At 37.2% G+C, this 23,872-nt stretch overlaps 1 long non-coding RNA gene across 5 annotated transcripts; it reads right to left on the bottom strand.

The window, feature by feature from the left end:
- Window positions 1-18,419: 18,419 nt before the first annotated feature.
- LOC133803688 (uncharacterized) lies at window positions 18,420-22,848 on the bottom strand. 5 transcript variants are annotated; one of them, XR_009878099.1, is made up of 7 exons: window positions 22,664-22,848; window positions 22,490-22,585; window positions 20,587-21,053; window positions 20,351-20,482; window positions 19,783-20,261; window positions 19,351-19,705; window positions 18,420-19,272 (listed from the first exon to the last, which is right to left on the bottom strand). It is a non-coding gene; the product is annotated as an uncharacterized LOC133803688 (long non-coding RNA). The 5 variants fall into 5 exon arrangements; XR_009878101.1 differs by having other exon boundaries at window positions 20,351-20,463; XR_009878098.1 differs by having other exon boundaries at window positions 20,351-21,053; window positions 22,490-22,600.
- Between the last annotated feature and the right edge of the window lie 1,024 nt (window positions 22,849-23,872).

Below are 23,872 nucleotides of genomic sequence, written 5' to 3'. Positions count from 1 at the left end.
TCCAAAGGATGCAGTGCTGCTGGGGTTTATGGAGGAGGAGGTGGTGGTGGTAGATGTTTAGCAACTTGCACTTATCTTTTTTGTTGTTGTTCTTGTAACAACTTTTCAATTTGTTCAGCTTGTCTTCGAACTATTTCACAAAGTTCAGCTATCTCTTTGGCCGGTCTTTCAAAATTAGAGCCCTTGGTTGCTCTAGATGTCTGTTCTTGAGTCATCTTTGTACTAATAGGTCTTAAAAATGATTATAGCCTTCAACCTATACCGATTAGCCAATAATATACATGAAGCATACAATAAAATCATATGAAATGCACATATAATACTTACTAGTGAGCGAAGCCTTTCCTTTCCTTGATGTGTACATACAGAGGGTCTACAAAATTTGTTTAAACCTATGCATTGATACCAAACTTGTAACACCCTCTTGCTATCTTACTACTAGTAGGAATATGGTAGACTTTCATTGAATGAGACGTTACTTATTTGACTTATTTCTCTTTCACCTGTTAAATTTTAGGCTAATTTGAACTTTTATTTAAAACACAAGACCTCATAATATTCTTTTCTTTTTATTTCATATACATAGAGTGTCTGTGGCCACACTTTAGAACAAAAGCACACTAAACTCAAACTAAATAGATGTCCGCACAAAGTGACTATATACAAGCATCAAACTAAAAAGCTAGACCCTCCCACATGATCAAAATATCTATATGTACATTACCAGGGTCAGGACTATGCTCCAACTCACCCATCCATCTGTAGATATATAACTTTACTTGCAACATAAGACAAATACGAGCTAAAGCCCAGTAAGTAAGTTATGCATGCATGTATGTAGCTTTATGAGGATATGATACTATGCATGATCATGTGCTTTAGAAGCATTTCTTTTCATTATCACTTTGGGCCCTAAAATTTGTGCACATTGTTCAATTCGGTCTATGTGCCTGTAGGGCTTACATAACATATAAAATCTCATGGGTTCTCCTCAGGCTAGCCATCGTCACAACAAGGCTCATTAGTGACCTTACTCTATCATTGCTCTGTTGAGCTCAAGAATTAAGGCAACCCCTAACTGCAACACTATCATACTCATATAGGTGGAGGAGAAAGACAGGGTACATGGCGTACTATATGAATGGTCAACTCTGACTTGGCCCGCTTTGTCGGGCTGCCACTATGAGCCTTATAGACATCCGTCTAAATCTTTGAACTTTCCTTTAATGCTTTCCATAAATAGTGGCACTAAAAATTTCTTTCATTAGTTTAAACCTAACTTCCTTTAATAAGCTCTCCATAAAATCTCTCCTAATATTTCATAAAACTGTGAACTTTTCTTAAAATCATGCATGGCCTGATAATATGCATATCTATTTATAACTCTACATGTCATGCATGAATGTTATGATGAAATGCTAATAATCATGCTTGTCAATTAAGATCATAGCAAATAAACACATAATAGACTCTTATATATCATATAATTCTTGTGTTATAATTAAGTAGTTTACTTGCCTCGATTCTAAGCTCTCTAAATCTTTGCTGGTGAAATACTCTTTGTTCTAGATACAAGAAATATGTTCCTAATATTTATAATAATCACTTATTTAATTATCATGAAAGTATATCACATATTTTCTACCATGAACATCAAAATATACATATAATGCTATATTGAAATTTTTACAAACAGGTGGTGCTCATAACTTCCACATAAATGATCTTTTGTCTAAATCATAATATGCACCATCACATTTAATCAATACTTGCTCTTCATTTGGTCACACACTTAATGTTTAAAAGCATACATGCGTACTCTTCGTTGCCATCCCACCCAAAACAAAGGATAATACATTTCAAACATATATATATATATATATATATCTTTTCAAAACTAGATACGTTCATGCCCTTAAATTACTACCTGTAATCAAGATGCTATTTATCTCAACTTTAATTTTGTTATACATATAACTATAAATATATATACATACATACATATAAATATATACTCAAATACGAACTAGTTTAATTCCACATCATTCCAATAACTCCACTTAATGAATTACTCAGAACTAAGACAATTAAATGACATACTAAGTTAGGCATTCATTTATCAAAACTTTTAGCATATATAGCTCTACAAATTTCTATCCCCTACATTTTGTGTGTGTATACACATATATACATATATAACTAAGTACCAAACAAAAGGAATCAACTATACAAAAGAAAGAACCTACCTTATAGACAATATGATCCTATACAAAGTGTTCTGGGCGTGATAACAAGGTTCCTACTAGCTATAAGAGAAATTCCCCTTGTAGTAAAATCTTAATATACACTAAATACTACTCTTTAACTTTTGAGTAGCCGACTTAGGTGCTAAGTTTCCAATATACACCTTATAATAATAATAATAATAATAATAACTAAACTTATTTTTCTTACTTTGGCCTATATAATTATATATATAATAACACTTAATAACCACCAACATAACTTATTTATATTATTTAAATATAATAAGGTTAAACTAAATTCTTCCACAGTGAGAATAATGAAAAAAAAAATATGCACATAAATCATAGAGCATTTTTATATGTATATCTAGCAATAATAATTAAAATATGAAATAATTGAATCAACCAATAACGTATGTTAAATCTTGTACCAAAGAACAAGTCGGGAGCATTTCACTGTAAAAATACGAAAAAAAATCTGCTGTCCTCAATTTTGTGTCCCCTTCATGTCCTACTAATTATTTTAAGACACTTCATTTATTTATAGTTGGAAAAAGAGAAAGTTGTAAATAATTTAAATATATATTAAATAAATAAATGATGTGTCTTTAAATAATTTGTGGGACATGGAGGAGACAGAAAATTTGGGTACAGATGATTTTTTTTCCAAAAGTACTTAGAGAGTAAGAATTAGTGATGATAACATAATTATAAGAATGTATTCAAATATTTTAGTTTCTGTAATATACTTGAATTCCATATAAAATGCACTAATAACATGATATAATGCTGTGCAATCATATAATTATTGGCCTTCATTAATTTAGATATTTGAATGTCGCACGTAAATTAAAAGGCTGCCATTATTAAGTTATTTTAAATAAAACATGTATCTTAAAATGTGTAGGTTTGTGATCCTGAAGTTGAAAACAATTCATTCATTATGTTAATGTAAGAAACTAGATAAAAACAACATTAAAACCCAGAGCTAAAGTTTAATTCAAAACAGATAAAACATCCAACCAAAACTTGATAGCCAGGGACCCTCCAACCGTCCAAGTCAGTCTTCACAGTATGCTTACAGTCGGCTAGGACCTTTCCAACCCATCACCTCAACTAGCTATGCTTTGTCATTACATGCAGTACGAAAGCAATTGATGAGTTAATACCCTGTAAGGAAGTAAAATACTTCAACACACATAAACGTAACATAATAACCATATAAGAGAAAACATTATTGAACATTAACATAAGTCGTCAGGTTGGGCGTTCGAGGACAACGTTCGTTACTGGAACCATGCATGATCGACTTGGCCTCATAGTCAATGAACTCGCTTATCTCGCACAACATAGAGCTACATTCCAAGATCACATTAGCAACATACAGTCCTAACAATCATACTACCAACTAACATTCATAGAGCATGTTTTCAATAGTCATACAATAACAACACAACATTACTTCTGTACCTCAGTAAGAACTCCACTTACCTTAGTCCTTGAAAACCACTGTAATAAGGGATCGCTACTCTATTAAGCCCTATAATGTCAAACAAGGTACATGTTATACCCATTTTTTGGACATTTATGACATTTCAAAAAATAATAATTATAAATGAATGATAAACAGAACTAATTACATTATTGTTCTCACAAAGCACAAAGAAGTTTCTGTTCTCACGAAGTACAAAGTACTTCTTGTTCTCACGAAGCACAAAGTATTTCATGTTTTTACGAAGTACAAAGGCAAACCATTACACACTAACAGAAGGATCTTGTTCGTTCAATACACGAAATCCACGCTAACAGAGTTAGCAAAGGCGTACAGAGTTGTCATTTATCAAATTATAATGGGAAAATTACATAAAATACTAATTTTTGCTAAAAAAAATTACATTTTTACGGTCAAACATTTTTTTTCAATTTTACGGTTTTAAGGAATTTTTTACATTTTTACGGTTTTGTCTTTTTTTCTTTTTTGTGTTGTTTTTAGGTTTTGTTGTGTTTTCACGTTGTTTTTAGGTTTTTTTTTTGTTGATGTTTAGTTGGTCCAGTGAATTGTTTTCAAGTTGCTTTCAAGTTTTTTTTCCTAAAAATCGTATTTTCGTAATTATAAAACTTTGAAAATCGTATTTTTGAAGGAAAAAAAATAGGAACCATAAAAAAATAAAAATAAAAACAAAAAAAAATGTGTATTTAAGAAAAAATCTCAAATATAATTGTATTTCTGTTGTAATGTATTATTTGCGGATCAAGCCCAATGACTTAGGCCCGTGATCTAATTGTAACCCTAGACTCATCACTATAAATAAGAGCAGATGGAATAGAAACGAGGGGGCAATCTATAATGCCAAATCTTCATTCTTGTATAAATAGTCATTATGTAATGTAAAGCGAATGAGGACTATAGAACAATCAGCGATGCAGGTTCGTCGAAAACTATGGTTTTTCAAGCTTAAATATTAATAAAAGTGACTAAGTGGACGTAGGTCATCTTTTTGGGGCCGAACCACTATAAAATATGGTATATTTATTTTATCATATCTTTATTCTTGAATCCATGCTCTTATGTTCTCAAGTTGACAAAAAACGGTGTCAACAGTTTGGTACTTTCATTGAGAGAGCAAAATCAAGATAAAGAGGTTCAATCTAACGAAGTTTCTATGAATAAAGACTTTGATGAAATCATCTCAAGAAGACTCCCAACTTCGTCAAGGGCCAGATCAGTCCACCTGTTCATATTTATTTAGGCCATCTGTGGAGCAATTGCAAGTTGTAAGCAAATACCATATTCGCCAAGACAAATCACAGATCTATGTGAAAAATAATTTCACTTAATTGCGTCAATATTGGGGCATAAAGCTGGAATTAAAAAATCCAGTGATGCTGAATTACAAGGTGAAGCAATTACAGCGGTTCAAGGAAAGATCCACTTATGGCGCTGGCTTGTTCAAGTTGTTAACAGTGATAAAACCATTGCTTGGAACCCTATTTGCATTTATGCATTTATGGAATCGATGGATATCACAACGAAGCTTGTAAACCTAGGAAAGTTCTCTTGTTCGTTCACTTGTATACAACACATGAGAACAGAAAATGCAACTTAATCACCTATGAGTATGCAATTTGTTCGCCATGAGTATAAACTATAAAAAACAGTTATGCGCTCACACATACACTCCAAAGGCGAACATGGAGTAAGCAACCCTATCTATTCGAAAAAGTAAATTTGTTCTCCCATAAAGGCCTATACTAGGTGAGCAGGAAGTTAGGAGGGCTCGGAAATCTTGCAAAGCTAGTGTATGGAATTTCGCTTGCTTCTATGTCTTTATTAGGGGCAAGAGCAACCAAAGAAGGACTGGAATAACGTGCTAAAAGCATGTAAAGAACTTGTTCGTTTCAATGTGTCCACACGAAAAGAGAACATATTCACCCATTGTAGCTTATACTAGGCGAATAGGAATATAAAAAATATGTTTACAATTCTTCAAAGCTGTTAAGAGAACCCTATTCTCACGCCTGAGAGAGCTCTGTTCTCACGCCTATGAGAATCCTATTCTCGTGCCTAAGAGAATCATGTTCTCACCCCCTATGTACAAGAATCCTATTCACCCTATATCATAGGCAATTTTGAGATGAGGTATACGAGCTATCAAGGACATCAACTCATAAGCTTCATAACAACCGAGATTAAATTCGCGCTCTCTTGGCAAAGAGGGTCTATTTGTTCGTTTATAAGTGTAACGCCCCAACTCCAGGGACCGCTACAGTGCACATTGCAAACAGTGCTAAACTCGCTAATCGAGTCGTTTGGCCATAAACGTGTAACTAAGTGTGATTAGCGGTTTAGGGGTTAAAAACTTTGGTTAAGATATAACGTTTCACTAGAACGTTTACTGTATACATTGGGATCCCAAAAATATAATTTCAGAGTTTATTACAACAAAGTGTTTACAACAGGCCGTTCTAAGCGGCAAAACAAGGTCCAACCCTAGTTCCACTTTCAAACCTCGCCCAAGTATTGGTCGAGCAGCTGCATATGTACACGTCATCACCTAAGCTCTCCAACTCAAGGATGGTCCAGCTTCCTTTTCCTTTACCTGCACCATAAAGCACCCGTGAGCCGAAGCCCAGCAAGAAAACTCATATGCTCATAAACAGTCATATCATGATATCAAATCATATCTGGCATGCCTAGCAATCATAGCTCAATTCAGCATGCAAATGGATTCCAAAAAATGTTGGGGTATCCAGGATAAGAAATCCTGGCCTTCTGATTGGAGGACTATCAAGTCAATCCTAATCAGATGAGTGTCGCAACACTTGAGGTTCTGGTAAACCATACTGAGCGACCGACAAGCGAGTCACTAATTCAAGTGGAAGGGTGGTTGTTGGGCAAGCCTCTAACCTTCAATAGGTTCTGGTAAACCATACTGAGTGACTGGCAAGCAAGTCACTAATTCAAATGGAAGGGTGGTTGTTGGGTAAGCCTCTAACCTTCAATAGGTTCTGGTAAACCATACTGAGTGACTGGCAAGCAAGTCACTAATTCAAATGGAAGGGTGGTTGTTGGGTAAGCCTCTAACCTTCAAGCGCTTATAATGTTCATCGACCCTTGAGGTCGGTCTGGCATTAATGCTCTTTGAGTCATTCAATGCTGATAGTCGATTAGATCTAATCTTTGATGGCTTGCGTGATACACGCTAAGGCCGTTCTGACTAGTGAGTCAGCACAATGTGACCAATGCCTAGTACCACTGCCGAACTTGACTAGTGAGTCACAGCTTCACAGTTGATACTAACACCTTTGCCAAATCTGACTAGTTAGTCAGTTCCATGCACAGGTAAGCAATGCTATCAATGTATATCATATGTCAATTATCCAAGAATAGGGAATTCAGCATGCTTACTAAACGGTTGCTAGCATAATTACGATCATGCACAAACACAGAGACTCAAGCTCTGACTAATCTCATATTCATCGTTCATGGCATGCCCTAATCACATGTTTCTCGTGCATCACATGCATCACACTTAGTCATCCAACATGCCTCAATAACAACCATATGCAAATGGGCAAAGCTGCCAAGCATACACTATGCTATCAATGTTCACATTCAATAACCAACATGCATCAATCACAGCCATGCATGTCACATATGGGGTGCAGTTTTCTTACCTTTGGTTCGAGCAAGAATTAATAAAAGAAACGACCTTTGAGAACGATCAACTTTTAGTCATTTAGCGGTCACCTAGTCATAACCAACAAAATATAGGATTCATCAATAAAAATGAAAGCAAAGGTTTCCAAACTAATATCTAGCCTCCGAGACATCAATCCACACTTAACCGGGTAGTAGGACCGACCTCGAGGCCTTAAGCTAGCATCCCCAAGTCAAAAACCTATTTCTGGCCAAATCTGCCCTGATGGGCCGCGGCTCACCATAGCCATGTCGCGGCTCACCCTCAGACAGAGGCAAAAACTTGCCCAGAAGCACACTCAGGCCGCGGCACGCCATAGCCAGGCCGCGGCACATTACGCAAACCAGCAACAGTCAGATTTTCTTCCCCTGCATTTCCCTCGAAACCAAACCTTCAAACCAGTCCCAAACCTCAACCTAACACCCAATTTAACCACTAAACATTATCCACAACTCACCCTCATCAAAACCCAAGTTAGACACCAACCAAACTTCCATTAATTCCAACTAACCACCAAGAAATCACAAGCTGAAACTTAAAGGAAAACAGAGTATAATCAGACTTTCATGGCTGAGTTTCCTTACCCCAAGCTTGGTTTTCAATCCCCTTCAATAGCTGAATCAAGTCCCTAAGCCCAAACCTTGATTTCCTAGCTTGTTACCTCAAATTGGCTCTCAAAATTCCAAAGGGAGAGAGAAGGAAAATGGTGTACGGCAGAGAGAGAAGGATGAGGTTGATGATGCTCTGTTTTTGTAACACCCTGGATAGCCAAGACCGTTACACTGTGTGTTTATAAAGTGCCAGACTTGCTAATCAAGTCATTTAAATAAAATCATGTTATTGAAACTATTGAGGAACTAGGGTTAAAAGAGTTTTGGTCTCAAAAGCCACATTTACATTAAAGGAAAACATTGTTTATTTACACGGGATCCCAAAAATATTAGTTTAAAGGCCATCTACAACAGTTACAAGGTTCAAATACATTAACCAGCCATATTAAGGCAAAACGAGCAGTTAGGTAATCCTTGTCCTGACTCACTCCTCGACCATGGTGATCGAACAGCTGGCTAAGTACATTCCACCTCGGGGCTCTCCACCTCAGGCTTGGTCCAGCTTGCCTTTGCCTTTACCTGCACCACGTAGCACCCGTGAGCCAAGGCCCAGCAAGAAAACACAACAACAACAGAGCATGAACAATTAACAGACAAATCAATAACTCACATTGCATCTCATAAACTCATATATATCATCAGTCAGTATAATCAAGTATTCCACATACTAGGCATTTCAGTTCATAATATACACAATTCACAAACGATAACTAGGGCTAGCGCCCTCAGGCTGCTCCCTCTGTTATCCCGTTGTTCCTGGCTCCCAGTGGCCAATTCGCGCCCTGTGCGCTAAAATCATGTACGGTACTCTTAGACCGCTTTCACATGTCCCATGGCGTGATACCAACGTTGACACGATATAACTTTCGGGAGCACTTATTCCCATCACAATCATACAATCGGGTGCAGTTTTCTTACCTTTCAATTCACTAGTTTTCGATGCCACGAAGCCACGAGCACGGTCCTCTACCCCGAGCTTTTCCAAAGTCCTAATCTATAACGCCCTGGATAGCCAGGACCGATACACTGTGTGTTTATTAAGTGTCAGACTTGCTAGTCAAGTCAGTTAAATAAAATCGTGATACTAAAACTGTGAAGGAGCTAGGGCTAAAAACGCTTTGGTCTCAAAAATTACATTTTCATTGCTAAACATTGTTTATTTACACGGGATCCCAAAAATATCAGTTTAAAGGCCATTTACAAAAGTTACAAGGTTTAAACACATTAACCAGCCATACAAAGGCAAAACGAGCAGTTAGGTAATCCCTGTCCTGACTCACTCCTCGACCATGGTGATCGAACAGCTGGCTATGCACATATCATCTCGGAGCTCTCCACCTCAGGCTTGGTCCAACTTGCCCTTGCCTTTACCTGCACCACGTAGCACCCGTGAGCCAAGGCCCAGCAAGAAAACACAACAACAACAGAGCATGAACTACTAACAGATAAGTCAATTACTCATATTATATCACATAAACTCAGATATATCACCATTCGGTATAATCAAGTATTTCACATACTAGGCATTTCAGTACATAGCATACAAGTCACAAACGATAACCAGGGCTAGCGCTCACAGGCTGCTCCCTCTGTTATCCTGTTGTTTCTGGCTCCCAGTGCCCAATTCGCGCCCCGTGCGCTAAAATCATGTACGGTACCCTTAGACCGCTTTTACATGTCCCTTGGCGTAATACCAACTTTGACATGATGTAACTCTCGGGAGCACTTAGTCCCATTACAATCATAAGTCCGGGTGCAGTTTTCTTACCTTTGAATTCACTGGTTTCCGATGCCACGGAGCCGCGAGCACGGTCCTCTACCCCGAGCCTCTCCAAAGTCCTAATCACAACACAAATAAAATATTCTTTGTCACTAATCAATCCAAGGCTACCTCCCCGGAACCAAACCCACACTCTCGGAACCCCCAAAATCCTAAAACAATACACCGAAGACATCCCCCGAACCCTCGGAGCAAAGGCCTAAAATTGCAAAAATTCATGTCCTGAAATTGGCCTTGAGCCGCGGCGCAGCCCTGGTGCGTCGCGGCGCCCAGCAAGTCAGAGGCCAAACTTCGCCCAAAAGCAGCCTTGCGCCGCGACGCACCTTCGCGAGCCCAGAATTCTGGGTTTTCTTTCGCGTTTTTCCCGAACCCAACTCACTCCAAATCACCCCAAACTCCTTCCTAAGTCTCAAAACCAACTCTAAATCCCTAATAGACCTCACAGCAACCTAGAAACATCATGCTCAAGCTCATCCACACAATTATTCCCAAAATTCACTCCTGAGTTTCATGCTTAGTAACTCAAACCAGAAAATTAAAAACAACTTGAACCCAAACCCAAACCACACTCCAAATCCCCTAATCCTTAACAGTGATAAGCTTAGCAATTACTCAGAAACCTTACCTTGAATGGTGAGTCCAACCTCTAGCTTCAAACCTCCTTTCCCTTTGATTACCCAATTCTGAATTCATGCAAAACCAGCCACCAACTTGTTTCAATTCACACTTATCAACCAAAAACCAGACTTGAAACTTAAATATTCCATAGCTAAAATCTTACCTCTGAGAATTCTTGGTCTAAGCTTGCTTGACAACTTCAATCACCCCTTGATTCTCCTTCCAAGAGTTTAAAATTCTGCTTCCCCTTTCTATCTCCCTTTTGCTTTAATTCTAGGTCTCCACAATTCAGCATAAACCTATTTTCCCAAGTGTTATACGTACTTGTGTTTTTCTTCAGTTCAAACTCACCTATACACTGCCAAAAGACCAATTTAACCCTCCATTAATATCCCTTACTAACTAGACCTCAAGGGCTTACTTGTCATTTTCCTAGCTTTACAATTCTACCACTTTCCCAATAAAACTTGTTACTCTCTAAGGTTACCAACAGCCACACAAGTTACCAAATTACCAGTTACCATTATCTAGTTTTCTAAGACCGTCTCGGCACGTGCATCACATCGGTATCACCGCACCCACATGGTACGAATCGCGTATCATAATTATCACATAGCATAATTCACATAGTCATATAACATGCTTAAAATCATAATCATGCATCTTAATTATAAAAATCACACATAATTCCCATCATGCCCTCCTGGCACACTAATCAAGGCCCTTAAGCCCTATTAGTGAATTTGGGTCGTTACATAATCACAACACAAATGAAACATCCTTTGTTACTAATCAATCCAAAGCTACCTTCCGGAACCAATCTCACACTCTCGGAACCCCCAAATCCCTAAAACAATGCACCGAAGGCATCCCCTGAACCCCCAGAGCAAAGGCTCAAAATTGCAAAAATTCATTTCCTGAAATTGGCCTTGAGCCGCGGCGCAGCCCCATTGCGCCGCGGCGCCCAGCAAGTCAGAGACCTCATCACGCCCAGAAACAGCCTTGCACCGCGGCGCGCTGGAACAGTGCCACGGCGCTCTTTCACAAGCCCAGAAAATCTGGGTTTTCCCTGCGTTTTACCTGAACCCAAATCACTCCAAACCATCCCAATTTCATACCTAAGCCCAAAAACTAATTCAAAACCCCACATAGACCAACCAACAACCTATAAACATTATAATCCAACTCAATTACACAACCACCCACAGAATTCACACTTAAATTCAGATTCAAACCCTTGAACCAAAGCTTGAGAAAAATGAAAACCAACCCCTTTAGATTCTTAAATCATAACAGCTACGAAAATTTAAACATGATACACCCTTACCTCAGTCAAGAACCCAGCTTGAATTCTCCTCAACTCTAGCTTCAAATCACCTTCTCTTTTGATTATTCCAACTCTGAATTCATGCAAAACCAGCCACCAACTTGCTTCAATTCATACTCATCATCTAAAAACCAGACTTGAAACTTAAACATATCATAGCTAAATCCTTACCTCTGAGTATTCTTGGCCTAAGCTTGATTGATAACTTCAAACACCCCTTGATTCTCCTTCCAAGAGCTAAAGTTCAGCTTCCCTTTTCTATCTTTCTTTTGTTCTCCTTCTAGGTCTCCAAAATTTGGCATAAAACCAACTTCCCAAAATGTTATACGTAAATGTATTTTCCTTCAGCTCAAACTCATCTATTTACTGCCAAAAGACCAATTTATCCCTCTATTAATATCCCTTTCTAACTAGACCTCAAGGGCTTACTTGTCCTTTTACCAGCTTTACAATTCTACCACCTCTCCAGCAAAACTTGTTACTCTCTATGGTTACTAACAGTTACGCAGGTTACCAATTACCAGTTACCACTATCTAGCTTTCTAGAACCGTCTCGGCACGTGCATCTCATTAGTATCACCACACCCACGTGGTACAAATCACATATCATAATTATCACATAACATAATACACATAGTCATATAACATGCTTAAAATCATAACCATGCTTCTAAATCATTAAAATCACACATAATTCCCATTATGCCCTCCAGGCACACTAATCAAGGCCCTTAAGCCTAATTAGTGATTTTGGGTCGTTACAGTTTTTTTCTATTTTCTACAGCCATCTAAATGATACATATCCTTTGCCAAATGACCTAAATGCCCCTAGGTCACTTAAGGTTTCTAAAGCCACCCCAAGGGCAAAATTGTCCTTTCCAACCTATACCGTTAATTATAATTAACGCTCTCCAATTCCCGCTATTCTCAAATACCAATAAATCATATCTCATTACCCTTTAATTCCCGGTAATGTTCTAATCATCAAAGTGACTCCGAGACTCACCCCGAGCCCCGAACTTAAACCCGTTATGACTAGACCGAACACTTACATTCCCATGATCGTCTCATGCCGAATGGCTCGAACCAATCCACATATGATGTGGTAAAATTATAATTCACCCATATGCTTGAAATTACACAATCACGCCCCCAACGGCCAAATTACCAAAATGCCCTTGCAATTAAAATATGAGCCCATATGCATGCATTCACCATCATATAATAATATAATTCACATAAACATGCATATAATCATTAAATACCATAATAAATCAATTATGGCCCTCCCGGCCTCCTAATCAAGGTCCTAAACATTATTAGGAAATTTGGGGCATTACAATAAGCCTTTAAAACTATTATAAATGAACGGAGCTTCAAAAACAAAGGGATCTTATGGAAATAACAGCTCGAAATCAGTAGTGAAAATTCCAAGGTCAGGGACGAAATTTATCTTCAAGCTGACCTATATGTACCCTTTGAGCCAACTCATATAAGTCGTCCGAGCTGATCACCCCTCTGCACAAGTTATCCAGATGAAATCCGGTATTCATACCTGTAATGACCCAACTATTTCTAAGACCTTGGACCATTAAAACTACTAGACATAGCTACTATTTTAGATAAAATATATATAAGAAATAATCATAACTTTATTAAAACCCCAAAATAATATTGTGCATATTACAAAATAAAATATAAAATACGGTATGGGTACCCATTGTTTGATAAAACATAAACTTTAAATACTAGTTGCGGAATTACATCAAAAACATAATTTAAAAGACTAAAAATAAATAACGTCGTCCTCGATCGACACGCAGTCCATTGAATTCCCTTCATCCTTAACACACAAGTCAAGCTACCAAGAATCATTTCGCCTCCATATCTATTTTTCTGCATCACATTAAATATAAAGGAGTGAGTCTAATGCCCAGCAAGGAAAATCTAATAACAATCATATAACATAAACCATAAATATATGACTATATCATAAACATATACTATAAAACATATATCACATAGGAATACAATGGCCATCATACTTCTTGGGGCTTGTTAACTAAGCAAGTCATATGCCCATAAATTTGTGGGGCTTGCTATCTAAGCAAGTCATATGCCCATAAATTATTGGGGCTTGCTAGCCAAACAAGTCATATGCCCAAGGACTATAAAACATATTCTTGGGGCTTGTTATCTAAATAGGTCATATGCCCAATGACTATAAAACATATAACATAACATATATCATATCATAGCATAAAACATATCATAACATAAACATATAAACACATATATCTACCCTATTTTCCTTACCAAAAGTCGGGATATTTGGGAACAAGAACGAAATTTAGAAACTCTTATAAACCAACAGTAGAAAAGGGTGATAATCTTTAAGAATAAAGATGAATGTGGGAACTAAACCATGAAGAAGAAACTTACCAAGAAGGACCTTAAGTTTCAAGAACTTAAATACCTAATCAAGAATCAATAACAAGAGTTAGGATCTAAATAAAAGAAACTAAAGAAAACTAAAGAATTATAAAGAAGTGGACTTAAGGAATAGGAATACCTTGAATGACCTTATGAATTGGTCTAAATCTTAATACTAAAATCACACTATTTCTCACTTCCCAAGTGTTTATAAAAGCTTAGAATGATAAAGCTGTAACCCAAAACCCAAAACCCAAGTGTATCTCTCTATAGTAACACTAGGACCTTGGAGACCCTGATCAAATGCTTGAAGAATGAAGAAAATGGCTGAGTACTAGGTCCTATTTATAGAGTTCAAGGAGTGAAACTAACCCCTTTTAATTTGAATAAATAAATGATTATAAAATGAAAAAGATTTGAATTTTCGTTCATCTGACGCCCAGAACTCGGTCAAAATCGTTCAAATGCAGGTTTAAGTGGTTAAGGGTATTTTTAAAATTCAAAAAGTCAAACTTTCAAAACATACTCATGGAGCTGATATATCGCCCACCTTAGGCGATATATCGCCTCCCCCTGTATTCCCAAGGTTTGTTCGATCATTCGTGCAAAGTCGACGTGTTTTCCGTATCTTCTGTAGGTGATATATCAACCCCTATGCTGCGATATATCGGCATACGTAGATATATCGAACACGTATTTGCATTTTTTTAGCATAATTTGAATTGGATAAACAGCTTTGACTGAGTCATAATACGATCCTAACAGCTGCTGGAAGGTTATAGAGCTTCTAGATCTTTCTTTTATTAAAACTATTCATCAAAAATACTTAATTCCTTAATAATCATGATTATGACAAGTGTCATGCTCTTATTGGCTTTATCTAAACCTTAGGTTATAATAAATAATATATCTAGGACCAGCAATATTAATCAAACCTTATGTTATAAATAATATTCTTAAACTATAGGTTAAACTTATAATATCCATAACTGTTGCTATGCTATGAGTTTCCAACTAAGTCCCGACTTGAACCAAAATCCACGGTAACTAACATACTACTAATTAATACTAACTACTACTACTATCTAGCTAGGCTAAGTAAACATTCTAGGACTCTACAATACCGGAGTCGGTCATCACTCCACAAAAGTCACTCGAGCCGTAAACGAAGTCCATCTCCGAACTAAACCACCGTTTATAATCGAGTTGGGGACAAAGTTCATCTTCAAGACAGTAATCACCCGAGCTAAAACTACAACATAAATTTTTGTTCTCAACCATTCTTGTTTTCGAGACAATGATCAGATAAGCAATTTCGTGGTTTTCAAGATGACATGAACGCCTATTCAAGATGACTTGGATTTTGAGGTCCTATCTGCTCATTAAAAGCTCATGCTACGTGATGACTTGGATTAAGCTCTGGACCATTTCAAGGTTGCCACAAAACTCTGTTCGCACACACAAGGGACAACTTGACTTAACCCTTCAATGAAATATGTTCACCCATGTATTCTTACAAGGTGCGAACAGGAATAAGGGAACACATCTCAGAATATTATGCTCGAACCATTTCGAAGTAACCTTTGGATGGTTGGACCGAAAGCTTAGGCACACAACTCGAAAGATTATGCTTGAACCATTTCGAGGTCAAAAAAGAGTTTGAGACATCTCGGACTATTGCCTGTTCATTTGACCCTTGAATGAAACATATTCAAACATACATCCACACATGGGGCAAACAGGATATATCGAAGGCATTCCGAGGAAAAGCATGTAATCTTTGTTGATGAGATTTCGAGCTTATCAATACGCATTATCAAGATAACTTCTAAGTTGACTTGAACAAGTTGTCTCTAAAATAACTTGTACATAATGCAAACACATGGAACAAACAATCTAAAGAAATCAAAGGAGCTTGTTAGCACGAGCTTGACTATGTAACGAGTTTGGATTAACCAACACAAATAAATTGATATAAGGATAAAGTTGAAATTCTAGATTAACCAACAATATTCATAAATTGATACAGTTGGAATTTTTTGCAAAATAGTTTCAACCTCGCAACCTTGAAACCATACTCGAGGATGAGGAAAAGTTACTATCACTAAGCAAGAAATAATTAGATTAACGAGACTACACGAACAGAACACTAACTATTCGCACACAAATAGGTTGGAGCACGTTTTCACCTATTTACACATCTACATAAAGAAAGCAAGAAGAAATAATTTCAAGGCTCACCTCGAAGTCATGACCACACCAACCCAAAGATGAGCCTATTCGCTTAACTATGTATATTCCATTTCTATTCGTTTATGATCTACATAGAAAATGAATAGGAATAAAGAATAATCCTACTTGCTTATGGTATGGAAACATATTCTGTTCGACAGCCACAAATAGAGTATGTTCGCTCGTGTGCCTTAACAAGGAACCAACTGATAGTCCAGCTCTGTTCATTTACCTTTGCAAACAGGTACTGACAGACAAATGGAGTAAGGGCAATAAGGAACCTGTTCGCCCAAGATTACTTCCAGGATACGAATAGGGATAAAAAAAGGCAAAGCATGTAAACTCGCTTTAAAAACTCTATTGGCATCATCTCAATATCGTTTCATCTCCAATCTAACACTTTTCTCCAGCTCGGGGTTTACCGAGCTAATTTCCTATTAAGGAGACAAGAGAAGAGTCAGCCCCAAGGTGTTAGGAGAATAAATGAGATGCTCCTCAAAGATCAACTCGCGAGCCGAACCCTGAAGACAGGCCTTAAGGGGGTATTCTAGTTGCCTACCCGGTGTAAGCAAACCTTCTAAGGGTATGAACAAAGATCCCTTCTTAGAGGGATCACTGTTAAAGATTGCTTTATAAAGTGATCGCGATCAGGAAAGAAGATAACCTTGAATTCTGATTATAATCAATAAAGAGGACAACTTCGAATTCTGATCGTTATCAGAAAAGAAGATAACCTCGAATCCTGATTATAATCATGAAATAGGGTAACTTAAAATTCTGCACTATAAAACCAGCCCAAACCCGAGGAGAAAATAATCCTAGACTTATAACTTGGTTACTTGGGGCTATACAGGTGTTGGATATAACCATACCACAAGCTTGGAAAAAATCTAAAAAGTTGTCTCAAACTTTTGGAAAAAGATTAAAGTATGGAGATAACTAAGCATAAAAGGAAAAATATTACAAATTTTTTGTGCAACAAAATTTTGAGTAATATTCTAGCCTATCATGCTTCTATGAATAAAGGAGTATGAGTTTCGAGAAGTGATAAGCTCATCATACTTATATGTTTAAATAAGTATGAACAGTGATTATGACAATAAACGAACAAGTGGACGTACTTGAAAGTTTAAATAACACAATCAAGCTTTGAAAAATTCAAGTTAGTATAAAAGTGAAATTTGGAAATAAAAACCGAGCTAGAACAATAACTCAGATTATCAAAGATGATTCCAAATAAAACTTAATAAACTAACAAGAAAAAATCAAAGTTATAAAATCCCGGTCCTAACCAGGAATAAGGCCTGAATACTAACAGGTTGCTATTAAGCGAATATTTAAACTTGGCTGAACCAAGTTCGAACCGAGTGATACACAAACTCGGAAGCATTCTCGGAAAAGAGGATAACTTTGAACTTTGATCAAGGATAACTTCAAATTTTGCTAGTTTAGAAGATAACCTCAAAACCTAATCATTGTTAGGAAAGAGGGAAACTTTTAAACAACGATCGATCACTATTAAAGGACAACCTCAAATTCTAGTCGCCTACCAGTTTGAGGAATAACCTTTAGTGAGTTGTTCGCATAACATAGCTTGTTCAACTATGTATATATACATGAAATGAACAAAACGATTATGTTAGCCTATGGTGACGAAAAATGAATTCTACTAACAAGCGATCAAGGACTGAGACTCCTCAATCACTTGGGGCATATAGGGTATAAGAACACACAAGATAAGATAAAGGTTATATGAATGCACAAGATAAGATAAATTTTTACAAATTTTTCCAAAACAAGTGTTATGTTCGTTCTACCCAAAAACGCAAAAATGGGCCTGCTTGTGTCCTGTTCATTGTACCTACAAAGGTGAAATTGTGTCTACTCGCCTGAGCCTAAAGGTGAGACAAACACAAGCCATGAAAAGAGAAAAATCAGATATAAAAACACAAGTTGTTTGCACCATTCACAAAAGGAAAACTAGTATGTTCGTTGGTACATGTAAAAAGCCTCTGTTGGCATCATGCACAAAAGGCAAACTAGTATGTTTGCTGGTACATGTAAGAAGCCTCTGTTCACATCACACTAAAGGCAAACTAGTTTGTTCGCTTGTACATGCAAAAATCCTCTGTTCGCATCACACACTAAAGGTAAACTAGTCTGTTCGCACTAAGAACAAAAGAAAAAATTGTTTGTTTGTTGGCATGCAAGTACAGACTACAACAGAAAACAAAGAGTCAAGAGTATGCAAGTACAAAATACTCCAACATGAGGTGCGCTAAAGACTAAGTTATCGGGACTCTGGCTCAAGGGTCTGGTCGCCTGAGGCAGCTAAAGTGTCAATAGAAGTGTTGGTAGCGAGATCTTTAGGCCTTGAAACATCACTATCCCCCGACTGTACTAAGAAGGTGCGAACATAATAGTTTTATTCATCAACAAGTCTCTGTTCGCAAGCCTCTAGTAAGGACTTCTCTTTGCCATTAAGAAATATTAAATCAATATTGTGGTTGTGTTTCTAGACCTAAAAGAACATGTTATTTAAGATCTCTCCTTCCTCTTCAAGGGTTTGAAGGCGATCAGCTTCCGCATCAGCTTTAAGTTGCTCGACCTCAACAGCACAAGACTTCTGAAGACGGTCAATCTCAACCATTAGTTGATTGATCTCGGTACAAGAAGAACTTTTGAGTTGCTCGAGCTCAGCCCTACAACTGTTCCTCTCACCCTGAACAGTGTCTATCTCAAACATGAGGGCACGACATGTATCTTCCTTATCCCTATTCAATTGCTCGATATATTCAGATAGGTTGTTCAAGGTGATCATTGTCTGCAAGGGATAAAAACAGATCAATACAGAAAACCAAACAGAAAGATAACAAGTACAATAATAAAAGAAGAACGATACCTGAACAATGTTGGCAATAGAATGGCGAACGATCTCACTAGGGACACAAACTCCGGAGAAAGACCATTATGTCCGTATTTGGTCACTCTGAATAACCTCCTCAAATCTGGGGACCACCATTTGAACATGAGAAGGTCTTGTGGGAGATAAGGACCTGGTCGTGGGAACCACACTGGCAGGCACCGCAGGAGCTGGCAGTGTAACCCCAACCAAAGGCCGACTCTGGCCTGAATAAACAGAAGAAGACTCTGCAAGGGTCTTCTTATCCTTGTTCACTAACTGCTTCCTCCTCTTGTTAGCCCTTGCACCTACAACCTCAGGGCCACCAAAAAAAAAGCTTGAGCATTCATGTCTCCTGCCGAAAGAAAAGTGGTTAGATAAAATGCAAAAAATATATAACAGTGATAATGACGTTAAGAAAAAATAGTATACCAAAGGACTATCAGTAAAAGTGTCCTCTGGAAAGTATTCATTTAACCAATGAGGGTGGGACAGTTCCTCATTTCTAAGGGATAGAACAAGACCTCCCACATCACTAAAAGGTTCGGAAGGGAGAGGCACTTGCGATATGTCAAACTCTGAACAGTTGGGAAACCTAGAACAAAGACTGCTTGGGGAAGAACAAGCAGATGAAACCTCAAAATGAACTGACTCAGGCTTTTCACGAACAACAATAACCTCCTCCGATCGCCTCTCATATATAGACTCTCGAACCTCAAAAAATGGAACGTAGTCAAACTCCAGAGGCGGCGATAGATGATCCAATGACGGGTGTGATTCGAGTAGACCGACCAATCGTAAATTGTCATCATTGATAAGGAAAGACGCATTCCTATACTTGCCACCCAATTGACGTAACTAAGAAAGACGCTCTCGCTTCTTAGAGGTTGGAGTCAGTCGCGTATAACGACCTGAAACATCAAAGTATGCAAACTTATTGAGCATATAGTGAAGGATGCGAACAAACACCCTTATCAAAGGAAAACGACTAGACACTTACCAATATCACAGAATGACCTATGCTCAGACTTGATGGCATTGGTAAAAAAGTATTGACTAAAGTAACGACCAGGGTTGGAGACACCGCTCCTGAGGACTTCTCCACCAAAATAGCTACACAAGTGGTAAAATCCTTCATAATCGGATACAAGGTTAGACTTGATATTGAACAAGTAGTGAACCTCCAAAGCATCAAGGGGAGGCCAATATAACACTATACAGAATATGCAGCATTACCAATAATCTATAACTGTTCGGCGTCAATTGGAATTGAGCTATTCCAAAATAGTCACATATTTCCACAAAGTACGGATGAAGTGGAAGGAAGGCACCTCCTTAGCAATACATAGGACTCCAAGCGGTATACCCATATGGTGGGAAGCTAGCTCGCTCATCATTAACAGGGACTCTAAGTCCAAGTTCGTCAATAAGTTCATACTTATTTATTAAATGAGACAAATCACTTGTAGAAAAAATGGATCTCGGTGTTACAAAACCGTCCGAGCTAAAGATTTCTCCAAGCTATTTTTCGGTATAGTCGACCTTTTTCCTCTTCCTTAAGGCTCTAGATTTCTTGGGAAGCATGGACTTGGTCCCAGATCAGAAGTAATAGGGATGAACATATCCCTATACACCTCAGAGAAAGAGGCCTAATCAGATTGTAAAAGTAACCAGACTCCTCAAAGACCAAGCAAACCAAGTACCTGAAAAGGAAAGGAAAGAGTAAGATTTTGTTCGCACATACACATATAAGGCTTGTTCGCCCGTAAGGTGTATAGCTAGGGTGAACAGAACCAAAAAAAAAAGGAAAGCAAGGAAAAGAGTGTTCGCTAATTCATATAATGAGCAAACAAAGCCAACAAAAAACACATGAAAAGAAAAGTCACGTAGTCTTCAAAGAAAAGTTTCAATGTTGGTTGATCAACTAGTTATGTTAAGGAACAATTCGGCTTAAATGAAGCAAACAAGGGTGGAATATGTGTGAGTAAATTGGTCTGTACGAGCCTCAGAAAGCCACTTGTTCTATGTATAAGAAATTAACAAGGTTGAGGTTGGAGACAGCATACAAACTTATTGAGATTCCCGTTCGTTGGTGATATATGCAAAGGGCATCCATTCGTTTTCATTCACAAAAGCCACCTGGAAAAGGTTGTTCGTGTGTGTGTTTTAGAGACAGGCAGTTCGCGATTCATATAATGGTTTTCAAGTGTGTATAGAAGGCAAACATATTTAGGAGAAATGGCATTAGATATGTTCACTTGAGACTGTATTAAAAGAAATATGAAATTGCTCTTCGAGAACTTGTTCGCCCATGACTACGTTTAAAGGAAAAAGACATGGTCGGGCACAATGTGTATCCTATTGCTTTCCTATGCATACTAGATGGGAGCGAAACACAAACATAAAAAAGACAATGCCTAAAGAACGAACATATCAATAATTGTTCCCATACACCAGAAATTGAGAAACTTTGCTTATATAGATGTGTGAAAGGGATCGAACAAAGTAAGAAACAATAGCAAATTGTTTAAGAAACGAGCAAAGGGGATTTGTTCGTTTGCTTGTGTAGACAAGAGCATTATTAAGGAAATGGGCAAGTTCAAAATAAGTGTGTTCACCAGACGTATATAGACTTTTATAAGTATATACATATATAAATATATGTATATATGCATATGTGTAGATAAAATATATATGTAAAAAAAGAAAGGATAACTATATGTGTTTTTAGTGATTTAATAAATAGATGCGAGAAGTATGAATATAGCTGGAAACAGCAACATGCATAAACGACAAAAATCATTATATTGCTTATATGTATATGGTGTTCAAAAGGCATTTGACAACTATAATACATGTAGACTCCTGTTCGTTTATGCAATATTTAAATAGAAAAGCAGGTTCGTGTGAAGTTATTTGCCAATAAGACAAAAAGAAGAGAATTTGTTCTTGTGTCATAGTCTATAACTAAAGGGAACGAACAGAGCATCAGGCCTAATTAGAAGTTACACCTTGTTCAAAGAATGATCAGAAGAGGAATTGTTAGTAGGTTTGTGCATACATATAAAAAATTAGTTTGTTCGAAGCTAATGGCACAGAGGACTATTTCATTGCTATACGGTAAATATCATAAGCTTACCAAAGATGACTCTTGGCTACAACGAAGATGGAATCGGCAAAGTGAGTTCAAAACTACAGCACCTTCAGCAAGTTTAAACTTGGGGCTCCAAAGATGCTGAATGACGAAGGCCTTGTCAAAAAACTATCTTCAGATTTGTGAAAAGAAAATTACAAAATGTAATCTAGAACTCACCAGAATCACGAACGGATAGTTGTTGGTGCTCCTCAGCGACGCTTCTTCCTCTCCGGCAACGTCGGCGTGACTTCGACAAGCTGAGAAAACCTTTCCTCCAACGGCGTCGGGATCTTTTCAGTGCACAAGGGGGTCGGTGGCTGCTTGCTCCTACTTATCGTGAAAGTTTCTAAGAGAACAACAAGAACTTTGGGCTTCATGTTTGCAAAGTTTGGGCCTAAGACTACTCCTGTTAAGGTATGCAAGAATAAACAAGCCAAAAAGATGGTTGTCAACCAAAAAAAAAAAAAAAAAAGGAGAAAAGTTGAGAAATACCCATTTTTAGGAGTAGTTAACTAAAATTAGACACTAAATATATTTAGTTGAATTTTACCCATTATTATCATGAGATTTCCCAAATTACCCTTATTTGAGTACATGATTCTAAGTGTTGTTGTAATATGTATTATATGTGTCATATTATAGTTAAATTAGAAATACATTCTAATTGTAGTGTGTTTAAGGAGAAAAAAAAAACATGTAATTGAAGGGGTATAATGGGTTAATTGAAAATTTGGGTACTAAAATAAGAGTTAAAAATAGTGGGTAAAAATTAAAATTGATCATTTAAAATGGGTATAAGATCTAATTTCCACAAAAAAAAATAATACTTATGGAATGATTAGAAGTGCTCATTTTGATTCTAAAGAAAAAAGTTATTTTATTAAAATGTCATTTAAAATGCATAACCAAAAAAGAATGGGAACATTATTCACATAACTAATTTAGAATTGTGCAAAGCATGAAAACTAATTTGGGGGGCAAATGTTATACCCATTTTTTGGGCATTTATGACATTTCAAAAATAATAATTATAAAGGGATGATGAACAGAACTAATTACATTCCTGTTCTCACGAAGTACAAAGGCAAACCATTGCACGCTAACAAGAGGATCTTGTTCGTTCAACACACGAAATCCACACTAACAAAGTTAGCAAAGGCGTATAGAGTTGTCATTTATCAAAATATATTTGTATTTCTGTTGTAATGTATTATTTGCGGGCCAAGCCCAATGACTTAGACCCATGATCTAATTGTAACCCTAAACTCATCACTATAAATAAGAGGAGATGGGATAGAAATGAGGAGGAAATCTATAATGCCAAATCTCCATTCTTGTATAAACATTCATTATGTAATGTAAAGCGAAAGAGGATTATAGAACCAC

Source organism: Humulus lupulus, chromosome X (assembly GCF_963169125.1).
Source record: "Humulus lupulus chromosome X, drHumLupu1.1, whole genome shotgun sequence".
In the NCBI taxonomy this organism is placed as follows: domain Eukaryota; kingdom Viridiplantae; phylum Streptophyta; class Magnoliopsida; order Rosales; family Cannabaceae; genus Humulus; species Humulus lupulus.
This window is presented reverse-complemented; position numbering and strand designations above follow the sequence as displayed.